We start from the raw sequence: 12,855 nt of genomic DNA on the forward strand, positions 1-12,855 counted from the left end.
TCTCGTCCTGTGATAAGTATATGAAATCTGACTCCTGCTACGTACGGAGAAGACGCTTTCAGTTTGTGGCGTCTGTCGTTCAACTATAAATGGATAACATGGCGATGATACGCAAAAATTAACTAAATGGGTTTTATTTAAAAAAAAAAAAAAAAAAGCGACGGTGGGAGCGGTGGGCAAGTAATGTAATCGTTGTATGCCCGGACACCGCTTAACACTGGTAACACCGACTACCACGGCAACTCTAGTACGTGTGCGTTCATACAAACACTCTTATAAGGGGCTGATCTGGTGGAGTGTCTGAAAGAAGTAGAGTGACTATTATAACTGAGCAGGTGCAGCAGGGCAGTCGACTCTTCCAAGTTGACGTTGTCAGATGAAGGTCAGACAGAGCTGTAAACTTTGGTGTGAAAGGCAGAGACAGAAGCAGCATGCTCTATATAGATATTGAAGATAGAGACTGACCTGCCACCACGGTGAGACGAGTGCAGCATTACATCAAAGAAGGGAAGACAAAGCCAGTGTTAAACCAGTTGTTTAGTAGCTGAAATAACGACAGTTGCTTATACAGCCGTTTGCAAGGGTTTCTGAGTCTGTTCTCATTTGAGGAACCAGTACATGTGAATTTTAGTGTGGTTTTACACAGGGGTATGCAGACAAACCTAAATAACCTAATAGAGGGCTGCGTGTGGGAGAAATAATACTACACCAAAACACCAAAAACAAAACCACTAACTGGACCACAGAGTGACCCTAAAACTAACCGACATGTCTGTGTGTATGAACCGTGTGTGTGCCTTTTTGGCTGCGAGTGTATAAACTATTCAAAAATATCTTAAGCATGTGAGGTAACAAACCTCTGTGTAATATCTATTGTTCTTATGACTCTCAATCCCTTTATAGCTCTCTATTAGCTTTCAGGCTTAGTCGTGCATCCTCAAAATGGCAAGACAAACTTAAACCCATTTCTCTCACTGGTTGATGGTTCTACTCATGATCGGTCTCTTCACGGTGTGTCTACACACATAATGTCTCGCAACTTTTTAAGTCAACAAAAGGTAATTGAAGTGTTGTTTATTCTAGGTACTAGGATTGTTATTCAGCTGAACTACTGGGGATAGCAAAGCAGAAAAGAAAGACTATCAGATTGACCTGGACCTTTTGCCCCCATAGCGTGTTTGCCCCATGTATGATTTATCAAGGTTGGTCCCTTATGGAGAGGGCCGCCGAAGAAGGACGAAGGAGCATAAACCAGGACTCATATTAGAAACCAGCGTCAGTACTCTTCCTCATTTATTCATTGTTTCAGCGTTTCAAACCTTTTTTGTAGTCCTTGCCCAAACTTTTAGTCAGCAGTTGCGGCTCTTGGCTTCATACCCAAGCTCCCAGAGCTGGAAACAAGAGCGCAGAGTTCATTAGGCCTTCACATTGCAATCAATGCAGCAGAGACTGCGGTGAAAACCTAAATTAGATCCTTTGTGACTTTACCTGCTTAACGGCTCACTTGTTAACCCCCTCCGCCACAACACTGGGAGTTCATGCGGGGGAAACGAGTACCAAGATGGCTTGATATGCCTTTCAGGTTTTCTTCTGTCATTATTTGTCATTTTCATATAACTTTCATAGAATTTGACTACTTTCTCACCTCATCTACATATAAAATACCTCGTGTCTTTGTGCTTTCGGGGAACTTTTGAGACAACATTGAGCCACATGCTGACCTTGAATTGATTGGTGAGTGGTTGGAGTGTAGTGCATTATCTTGAAAGCAGTGTGGGTGAATCAGTGCAAGGACTTATTTTTAGGTTGAGTTAGTGGGGAGAGAAAATCCATAAGTCTCCATAATGATCTTTTTGTCAGAGCGTCAACTCACAAAAACCTGTCCATCAGCCGACTCTGTCAGTTGCAGAGTTTCCTTGTTTTTCATGTTAAAATCCACATTTTCTTTCCTGTTATATCTTTACAGTAAATCCTAGTTGTTTCTTGTATCACACTGCTGCAAGTTGACACATAACTTCTTTCTGCAGCTAGTGTGCACTCAATTTTACTCACTCTACTTTTCTCACTCTCTTCTACCTGACTTTCAGCGAGCTGGCTGACATCTGCTCCTATCTTTATAGAGGTGTCATTGAAATTCAGTGCAGACATGAGTCCTGCAAAGCACAGGGAGAACAGCTCAGAGGAATACTCTGCACCACACACAAACATAACCCAAAAACCGAACATGTACCAGCACAGGCACACGAGCATGCACATACAAATGTGTGAGTGAAAACATATTAATATATGTGCATGTACGCTCATGCACACGAAATACTGAAGATTTGTGATTCAAGCTTTACAGCGTTCCCTCTTGTCGGGCATTAATTAGCTGCAGCATTAATGGCCTTATATATACACCCGCAAATGCATCACAGTATTTAAAAAAGAGTAATGGAGTTAATTGATTCTGGTACATTCTTTCACAATGTGCAACACCCACAGTATATGTGGCTCTGTAAGTATGTGTGTGTGCTTTCGGGTGTATGTGTGCAAGTGCTACTTGCATTGGGATGCGAAAATGTGTTTTGTGCTCTGTCCAACAGCTCTGTGAGAATCAATAAGTCAAGGCCGAAGTTGTGACCTGACCTGAAGTGGATACAGACATTAAGGTTCCAGGGCCTAAATTCTTCCCTCTTTAAGCAGCAGATCATGTAGCAGCTCCAAAACAGAACCCATTAGTTATTGCAACCATGAGCTGGTTTCCCTTAGGCTTGTTGCGGGACTGTTTCCGACTCGTGACATCCAAACATTTCCAATAACTCCAGAGCGTTGTAAAGTCCAAAAGTTAAAATGTATTAAAAAAAAAAGAAAGATGTAATCATTTTCAAAATTCACAACATGTTTTTATCTAAAGAAATATTCGTCTTCAATTCATATTTGTTGGCGTTTAGCCTTTCAAAAACAGTATTTTAACTGTGGTCAAAAAACTGTTTGCTCCTCTGCTTGCTGCACACAAAGGGATGCACACACTGATAAGTTATTCATTAAAGAAAATTGATTTAATAAGAAAACAATAAATCATTTAATCAGATGAATCACTTTATTCAAATTGAGGATTTTCTTTTTTTTAGGGTGATGACGTCATAAAATATGACAGACAAGCTTCATATGAAAACCTCAGTAGAAGCTTTGAATGAAAAAAAAAAAAGACATTCGGTAGCCTACAGCCCTATAATATACTTATTCTACACATACTATAACTCTTATTTAAGTACATATGCCTATATTGGAATGCAAAGCATGTGTGCAACAAAACTACATTGTAGACCAAAATAGGTTTTGATTGATAACATTGTCACAATACACCTACTGCGATTTCTTACTTTGAGAATGCAGCCCAGTGTGAGTCCATCAAACCTTCAACTCTACACCAGTACACCATGCTTTATACAGTGAATGAAACATCAAAACCAAAGTTTACTTCCTGGCTATGTGAAACTGAAACTCCAAAAAAAACAAAAACACTCACAAATACAGCCAAGCAACAAAACCATTTTAACAACCATTTTTAACTTGAGAATACTGGAAGATGGATTTTATTGTGTCAAAAGATAATAATACCAATGAAACATAATCTCAAACACTCGAGGCAAACATCCAGAACCATCCAATACACGATGCTCTATTCAGTGAATGAAGCATGAATAAAGTTCGGCTTACTGGAAAAGAGTTGTGCAGCATGTTTTAATTTTGATAAACAATACCTACTATCACAAATTCTACAATCAGCTAAATTGACCTTAACTTAAAGTGCCCAAGAAACAGCATCCACTGAGTGATTGGTTTGTGCAGCATAGATTATCTCTATCAAGAAGTCCTCTCTGTTCTTCTCATTGTGTGTTGCTGAAGTATACATCCCTCCTCAATGGAGCTCTTTGATCTGCCAATATTTTGTTTTTGTATTCATTTTCCATTATTGTTGTGGCTCCCCACCATGCCTCTCTCTCCTGGCTCTGTTTTTATGTGATTAGCCAGTCTCCAGTTGTTTTGTAACAGGTTGACTTTTATTCTTTCCACCTCTCATTGGCAACAAAATTGATTGTTCAAGATCATGTTTCATTGATAATACTTTATTTTTGACACGCAGGCATTTTAAATCCATCTTATATTCTCCTCAGTTTAAAAGGGTGACAATGGTTCAGTTACTTGGCTTTGTTTGCGTAGACTTTTTAGTGGGTGTATTTTGGAGTTTCAGCTTCACTTAGCCAGGAAGTAGAGTTTAGTTTTGATCTTAACCTTGCTTTACTGATGGAGACCGCTTTTCCCCATAGGGTGATGAAGAATCCAGCTCTCCTTGGCTTAATTTTCTATCATTATGGACATCTTTCAGCTAGTGTTTGAAACACTGATGATGGTGTGTTGTAGGTCAACTTTCAGTGGGATTAAAGCCAAGAGAGTTTGCTGACGGTGCCTGTTGGCCTGCCCTCCCCTTGTCCACATCTGGGGCACAGCCAGTAGGACGGACATGGTGTCTGTGTGTGTGTTTTCCAAAGCCTGAACTACACTCGTGGGTCATGCTAAAGTTAAGAGAGAAAGGGGGAGATGGGTCACCTCAGAGAGGTAAACACAATTGCCCTTGTTCTTTGTCTGGTAAGGCTGAAGGTGGAAGTATCACAAACAGGTTAACCTTGAACTGACTTCTACTTTGACTTTGGCAGGATTTAAGTGGTGAAAGGTTGCAACAAAATGCATATTTTACATCATTATTGTTGCCACAGCAGTTGCCATATATGTAGGGCTGTCAAAGTTAAAGTGATAATAACGCGCTACTGCCAATTAGTTTTAATTTAAGCCACTCGTTTCTTAAACGCATTAACGCAACTTGCGATTTTTAGGTTGTAGCGGGTTCAGTTTTAAAGCTAGTGAAGATACTGACATCATATGAAACTAGAAAACCTAAGGAATTCATTGGCACCAACAACGTCATACTAGTAATGGAGACTAAATAAAGCTCCAAACTTTAAACTAGATGACTGGGCTTGAGTTTGCCATGTTATGATTTGAGCATATTTCTTATGCTAAATGCAGTACCTGTGAGGGTTTCTGGACAATATTTGTCATTGTTTTTTGTTGTTAGTCGATTTCCAGTAATAAATATATACATACGTTTGCCATAAGCAAGGCTATTTGCCCACTCCCATGTTGATAAGAGTATTAAATAGTTGACGAATCTCCCTTTAAGGTACATTTTGTACAGATAAAAATGTGTGATTAATTTGCGATTAATCGTGATTAACTATGGACAATCATGATTATTCACGATTAAATATTTTAATCGATTGCCAGCCCCAAAGTAGTTAAGAATTTCTTTGTTGAATATTGTAGTAATCACATTGGATGTTTCTGTCATTTGAAGATTGTCTCTTGCATCATCAAAACATACAATTCATAAAGACATACTATTAGACGTTTGCATTATTTGTGATGCAACATCTGACAAAAATCAAATGTCTTTTATTAAGCTGTCCAGATGGAGTTATCGCTGATAGGGCTAAAGGAATGCATTTTAGTTCCCTTCTCATTATTGTCATTGAATGTGTTGATGTCTGAAGTCATGTAAGGCTTCTTTTCTGTAAGAACAGAACCATCCTTTATTCATCACTGCATAACAAGTAATTCTAGACAAAACAAGGGGGGCTTGTTCCTTTCTGTTTTGTTTGAAAGTTTAAAACCCATTTATAAGAACATGGCCTTTCTCTAATAAAAACATATTCCTGTAGAAATTCTATTTCTGAATAAATAAATCTCATATATATTCAACCCCATGTACACACACACACTCACCACACATGCCCACTGTGTTTCTTACAAAGTGAACCCCGCGGTGTTATTTTCATGCTGTTTGCAGCCTAATACCTCATTGTTTCTTTTTATGTTTTCTTCTCAGTCTGCGTCTCTGTCGTGGTGTGCTTGTCTTGTCTGGACGCAAGATGTCTGGACACAAGATGTAATGCCACTAGCCTGATTATTGAGAGAATTTATTTTGTAGGCCTAATTGTGTCTGTGTTATCAGCAAGTTGTAGTTGTGCAGACGTGAGAGAATAAAGCAGTCTGTAGATTTTGTTTTCTGGCCGCAACAGGCGGAAGATAGAGGAAGAAAATAAATACCAAAAGAAGAAAAAAAAACAGTGTTTACAGATAGACACATTTTTTTTGTGGCTGTCACCCAGGGTTCAAAAACACCTCAGTATGGACAGAGTGAGAGACAGCAACGGACAGATAGGAAAAAGAATGAAAAAAGGAGGAGTAAAGAGAGTGAGTTGGAGAGAAAAGGGGTGAAATGCCGGGCCACATGGTCTGGTGGGAAATCCCCCACTGAGCTGGGAGCCCTGCGCCCTGGTGGCTAGATGAAATGTCTTATCTGCCGGCAGCAGGACTCTGTCCTTTAAGTAGGGCTAGGGAAAACTCATTGTCCAGCCAACCAGCATCTCAACTGATCCGTGTTCCCTTTGACCTTTACCACCGCTGCCACTGACACATGCCAAACTTTAGATTGTGTTAAATGTAAGACTGCTCATTTATATAACGTCTCTCACGTGTGTGTGTGTTTGTGTGTGTTTGTTTTCCTCGCACAGCTGTGTTGACAGCGTTGTTCATAGGTCATGTTTGCATCATAAGGGAAAGGGTGAGACATGTGGCATTTGGATCTACCTTACTGTCTTTTACCAATTCTTGTGCTATCTTCCCTCAACTAATCTACCAACCCCTAATGAGCAGGAAATTAAGTTGTAACGTGGTTATCATACAGCATGATATGCACTAATTGCGTTGATTGTATCTGTATTCTTTTTTTTACAAAGAGCAGTAGGGTGCTCGGGTAATTTTCATTAATTACACACAAAGAAGGAGTAATTAGATTTTTCATTATTTACTTCATAACTTTTTGTCTATGACTTCATTGGAAGCGTGGGCTGGGGACTGGGGGTGTGTGTCTCAATATGTTTGGATTCATTACCTCCCGAGAACAGCGTTGTAGACATTATGTGAAAACGTTGAATTTACTTGGGTGCTCCCTCGAAATCTGCTGTGCAAAGCCCTCTGTTCTGTCAATAATATCACATTCACACCACCAGGAACGTGTTCTTGGAAATCACTCTTCCACCACATGCAGTTATTTTTGTCGGTCCTACCTGTAAGGTGTTGTTGTAAACCGTTATATGTTCTGTGTCACCTTGAAATATCAGGAAGGAGTTAGAACATAGTCTCTCACTCATACATCTGTTTTAGTTTTAACACCATTGCTCTTCCGAAAACTGTATGTCAAATCTGTAGTAAGGTGGAGTTGAAGGGATTTGTTTCTATGTACAGTCCTTTTCCTTAAAATAAGGCTTCAAGATAAGCTGATTGTAACATCTGTGCCCTTCTTTAAATAGCATTTAGTGCTGCAATGAGTCACGGCATTCCAAATGAATACAGTGGGGTCATGAATTTGCTATAAAGGAAACACATTCAGACACAAAGCTTCGGATGACTTTCATACCGAGCGTCTAAAGAAATCATTGTAACATGCCAACCTCATGCTGTGATGAATTCCAGAGACATGAGTGCTATTCTTCTGCTCTTGCTTCCTTTGCTAATTGCACCTCTTCATCACGCCACACTGTAAGAGATAAGAGAGTTGGGGAAAACATTGTTGAGGAGGTTGTGTATATGTCTGAGAGAGAGAGAGAGACAGAGAGAGGTATAGCGAGGCAGACTGAATGGAAGAAGCAGTGGCAATCGGCTATCTCCCAGCCCTGGCTTCCAGGCCAGACACATTGCCGCCATGTGGTTTTCCAGTAAGCTGACAAAGAAGCTGAATAATGTATCTATCAGTCTGCCCGAGTGTGCCGAGCACTGGGCACTGAGGAAGCTGCCAGCTTGTTATAGGCTCATTACAGGTGAAGATGACATGTGGAGGTGCAGCCGCCTTGGCATTGTCTCCCTGCCCTGCCCTCGATAGAAGGCACGGCACTCTGTCACTCCCCATGGCATAGAGAAAGGGAGACAGAGGTGATAGAGGAGGAGGGAATGAGCCTCAATGCTCCCCTAACCCCCCAAAATGAAATTGACAGGTTCGCTGGAGTAATTGCTCCCAGCACTATTTTCTTTGGCAGGAAATACTGTTATCGACAAATAGGGGATTCAATAAGCGGCAGGAGATGAGGCTCTAGGCTGTGGTCAAAAGGCTGTGTCTGTCCTCTACTGTTGAGGTTGTCTCCTGATGCTCTATCTCTCTGCCCTGCCCTTTCTCCCCCATACTCTCTCTTTTTGTACCTAACCTCTACTTTTTTCCTCATATCTCCCTCTGCTTCTTTCAGTTTCCACGTCTTACTACTTCATCACACACTATCCACACAATATCTCCCTCCCTCATCCCTCCATCTTCCCTTACTCCCTTTCTCTAGGGCCTCTTTTTGACCATTTTCTTCTGTTGACCATTTTTGTGAGCCTGAAGGGGGAAACTCTATTACCCAGTAGCCAGCAGGTAATGCCACCTCCCTCTAATCCTCAGATTGTTTCTCTGCTGCCAGTGTGGTGGTGTAATGTTGATATTATCCCACAGGATTCCATTGATTTGAGCTAGGGTCATGAAAAAGCAGTTTATGGTCAGTGTCTTTGGTTTCCAGAGGTCAGAACATGCGGTGAAACCAGAGCTCTAGCTTTTCTGGACATAGTGCTTTGCCTGCTGGGAACTACTGAGAAGTAAGAAGATAAATACAAAGCGGGTGATGTGTTTCCCTCTCACTGCTCTGCGTATTATCGAGGAAGCAATGTTCTGAAAATGCAGCCATATCCAAAAATGGATTTGCAGGGATTTAAGAAGCGTATTTACATTTGACATTGAGTGCTTTTTCTCATACAGTAAATTCTCTTTCTATGTTTGGGTCAACATTTAGGTTATTTAGGCCAAAAGTGCACATATTTACAGTTAAAGTTTTACAAGTGGTGTCTAAGTTTCAGTTAACTTGAGTTCTTACTCATGCTTGCAAGCTGTCCTCGACAAAGCCGCCTTGGCCAAATGGCAGGCGATTGGTCTTTAGACTTCAGCACTGGTGCTCTAATACATCTCACCTGCCATTATCTTCCAAGCTTTATCCAGCACAGTGGTGACATATCGCCTCTCCACTGTCTACCCAACTGTGTTGTTTCAGCATTTGTTATTCATCGAAACCGACCCACTGCAGACAGCAGTGTGTTTTGAAAACCCCAGCCTTCTCTACAACGAAACCAGTTTGTGATTTGACTGCTGTGATGAGAGCAACAATGCTCAGCCTGAGAATATAATGCCAATTGTTGTTAACCTTTTTCCTTCTTCCTTTTGGAGGGCAAGGGATGCTTACACATACTGTATGTTGTTCCTGCATGATTGGATCGGGGCACATGTGATGCACTGCTCCAATCAGTTGTTTAAATGGTTCTGGGACCAGGCCTTTGGTAGGTCCCTGTCCTGGGAGTAGCAGGCCTATTGGATAATGAAGACTGTAGTTTTCGTCTTCTTCTTAATAAGGAAGAATCCCACTGGAGGATCTATAGGCCCATTCTACTAAAAGTGTTTTAAATTAATGAGTACATTTGTGCAATGCACCGGGAAGGGACATCTGTGGAGCTGCCTAATGGTCCAGATACAGTTCAGGTACGAGGTCAGATGGTCTGGACCAGGGGTCCCCAAAATCTTTTGCAGGTTTGGCTCTAACTAGATTTAGTCTGGTGTTTGGCAACTACTTGAAACCGTATGTGCAGTATGTGTTCATTGCATGTCATATTGTTGACATGTTATTATTATACATATTATTTTTTGGGATAAATCTTATGTAGTTGCTGGCCATAGTATCCTATATTTGTTCCTGCTTGATGGGACGGAATGGTTCTCGAGTAAGATACTTGATATTTCGGCCTTGGTGTTTTGTGTCCAAGTTGAATAGCCTTTTTGAATGACATTTTTAAGACTTTCTTGTAAATGTAAATCGGTTTATTTTGTTGCTCTGTGAGAGACATCTTGGTAGCACGAGTAAGAATTATTTTACTTCAATTCTAAAAAAAAACATTGTTATGACAAAATTAATCTAGAGACAAGAACCGTGCATTTAACTGGTTAGCAATATTTGTTATTTATCTTATGAGTTTATTTCAAGGTTCATTTATTGCCATTGTACAACACAGTGTTGCACAACAAAATGCAGCTGTAGGGAATGTGTTCATCAACAGCAAAAACAATTTGCATTAGCCAAAGTTAGCCTAAATGGCATCCAAGAAAAGTAAAGTTTTCTTCAAGAATTCAAGGTAACACAGGGGGAGTAATTGATCTAGTAGATTGTGGCTTTACAAATCAGAGCCTCAAGAAAGAAACAGTTATTTGACTATTTAGGATAAAACTCCTGAGTACACTTTTCAAAAGGAAAAAACATGAATGACATGAACTTTTCTGTTTAAAAAATGAAGCACTGCCGCTCGGATTAAATGCACATTTTGAAATACTTAAACAAGCAGAAAGAAGTAAATGTTATGGTTGTATCGACTATAAAGTTTTAAATCACCGTTGAACCTTGAAAACTCAAAGTTTCAACCTTTCACCCAGGGGTTTTGTTAACTGTCTGGAGTATCCGTCTTTCTCCTCTGCTCGATCTAATTGAGCTTTCACACAGTGTATATCTTGTCTTATCGTTTTCATTATTTTCATACTCAAAATCAAAAAAAGCATGTAAAAATATGTGTTAGGCAGAAATGTGCAACAAAGAGTCCCGTGGTAGGTAATAGTTGAAGAAATCTAGACAGTAATTAGAAGAATTCGTACCTCTCCCTATGGCCTAATAACTACCTTCAGTCAGATAAAAGCTAAGCCAGTCACTCCTCCACATTCGCCCAGCGGTGCTTGAGAAAACGATGAATGGCATAAGACAGAAACACAGAAAATGGATTTATGGTGAAATCAAACCAGAGTTTGTAACACTAGACAATTGCGTGAAAGCACACTCTCGGGTTTAACCTGCTGTGAGATTTTACCCTTTTATTTTTTTTTAACAAGTGTTAGTATCACAATAGCAGAACAGATAAACATGTTGAAATCCATGGCAGAGAATAAAAATAGAAACGAATAATAATGGTTCTGCCATGCATAACAAAAGGAATGGTGGCATTAGTAGATCCTTGTTTTCATGTTGTTTTGGTGTTGCTTAGAAAATGCTCTACTCATAAATATGCTGTACTCTGTGTGCGCACATTTCCATTTTTGAATAATTCAATATAATTTTGACGGTGGTTGTGGAAGAGGCACCACTTGTCCTTTTGTTTTGGCAGGAATCACTCCTGCAGGTTGAGGAACTTGATTCAATGTCAGCCTTTATCAAATAAACACTTGTTGTCATTATTGAGCCAGTCAAACTATGAGCTCAGTTTACACCTACAGCACAGCGTTATTGGTAGCTCGCTGTTGTTCGACTGCCTCTGCTTTTTCCAACAACAAAAAAAATGTTCTTTCATGTTGACTGTGCATTGCAGGAGAGCAGCAGGCCTCTCTTTTCTCCAGATAAATGAGCTAGCTTATTACTTCCCAAACTGCCTATTAGCACAGCTCACTTTGTGGGGAACCAGCAGTCCAGGGATGAGCACAGTGTCGATGATTTTGTCTAGCAGTCTGGTTCAGGCATATGTGATGCTGTTTCTGCGGCGTGTTTTCTCACTTTGTTTTGTAAAGTACCTTGACTCAACCCCCACCTGAATTGTAGCTCATTTTGACAACATAACCCTGAAAATTACTAATTTAACACATATTTGTTCTTGGAGTTCGGGGAGTAGAGATAATGTAGTGTAATTAATCAGTTTGCACGCAAATCTTTTTCATTTGTGTTCCTCAAAATTTCTGTTGATTGCTGGACTGCATGGAGACGATATCAGACCGTAGATTCAATCAGTCTGTAACTTGGGAATCAAGCTGTAGCTCAGTCTAATGTACAATGTTGACTACACTGTGTGCTGGGAGAGTGTAAGTGTGTGTATTGCTGCCAATAGGTAGTCTCATTGTGTAAGCATCAGTGTAGCAACATGTCCCTAGAGGCCTCTGTGGAGATTATACACAAGAATCCATTTACTTCAAGCAGGAGCTGCTGCAGATCAGCCTGGTCGAACGAAAAGGCATATGAATGACACGATTATGCGCAAGGCACAAGCCTGCAATAAGAATGCCGTTCTTGTTTTTGGCTTGCCATGTAGTCTGTACTGACTGCAATGTAAACGCATCTGCATAGATATGCTAAGCGCAGAGCTGGTGACGTGGAATAAAAAGTGACAAAGACTGCTTATGGCGGAGGGGAAGTGGATGGGTCCAACAAACACAGGACTTTTAACCAGGAGGCCGGTGTTCAAGACCGGTGTTTTGTTTTGTTAGTGACGTTTGTGAACTATTTTCTGTACTTATGTTGTTTCCGTACGTATTTTACTTAGTTTACATTCTTATTTTAAGCCCAACCATGACATTTTCCTAAACTAACTAAGTGGTTTTGTTCTAACGAACAGGCTAAAATGCGTCCTCATGACACGCAGAATGTCCTTGTAATGTCGTGGTATTTATACGCCTTGCCATGAGAGCATGTAGATCCTGTGTTTGGCTCTTGGTGAGTAAAGTTGATTATTTGAATATTGGCTGATTTGAGATAAAGAGAAATCAGCCAGCACATCTTTAGACACTTACTCATCCTTTTTCGAAAACACAGAAATTTCATATTTGTGAGAATCCAAAGTCAAAGTCAAGTCTCAACAACTACACTGACTATGAACACAATATACTTTCTCAGCATATAAAGTCCTCTTCATGGTATTGTTGAGTCTGTTCTTAAT

At 40.2% G+C, this 12,855-nt stretch overlaps 1 protein-coding gene across 5 annotated transcripts in view; it reads left to right on the forward strand.

Moving 5' to 3' along the window:
• diaph2 (diaphanous-related formin 2) overlaps positions 1-12,855 on the forward strand; it is a 449,753-nt gene that overhangs the window by 93,281 nt on the left and 343,617 nt on the right. The gene's annotated exons all lie outside the window — the stretch shown is intronic.

This window comes from Sebastes fasciatus, chromosome 10 (genome assembly GCF_043250625.1).
Source record: "Sebastes fasciatus isolate fSebFas1 chromosome 10, fSebFas1.pri, whole genome shotgun sequence".
NCBI lineage: Eukaryota > Metazoa > Chordata > Actinopteri > Perciformes > Sebastidae > Sebastes > Sebastes fasciatus.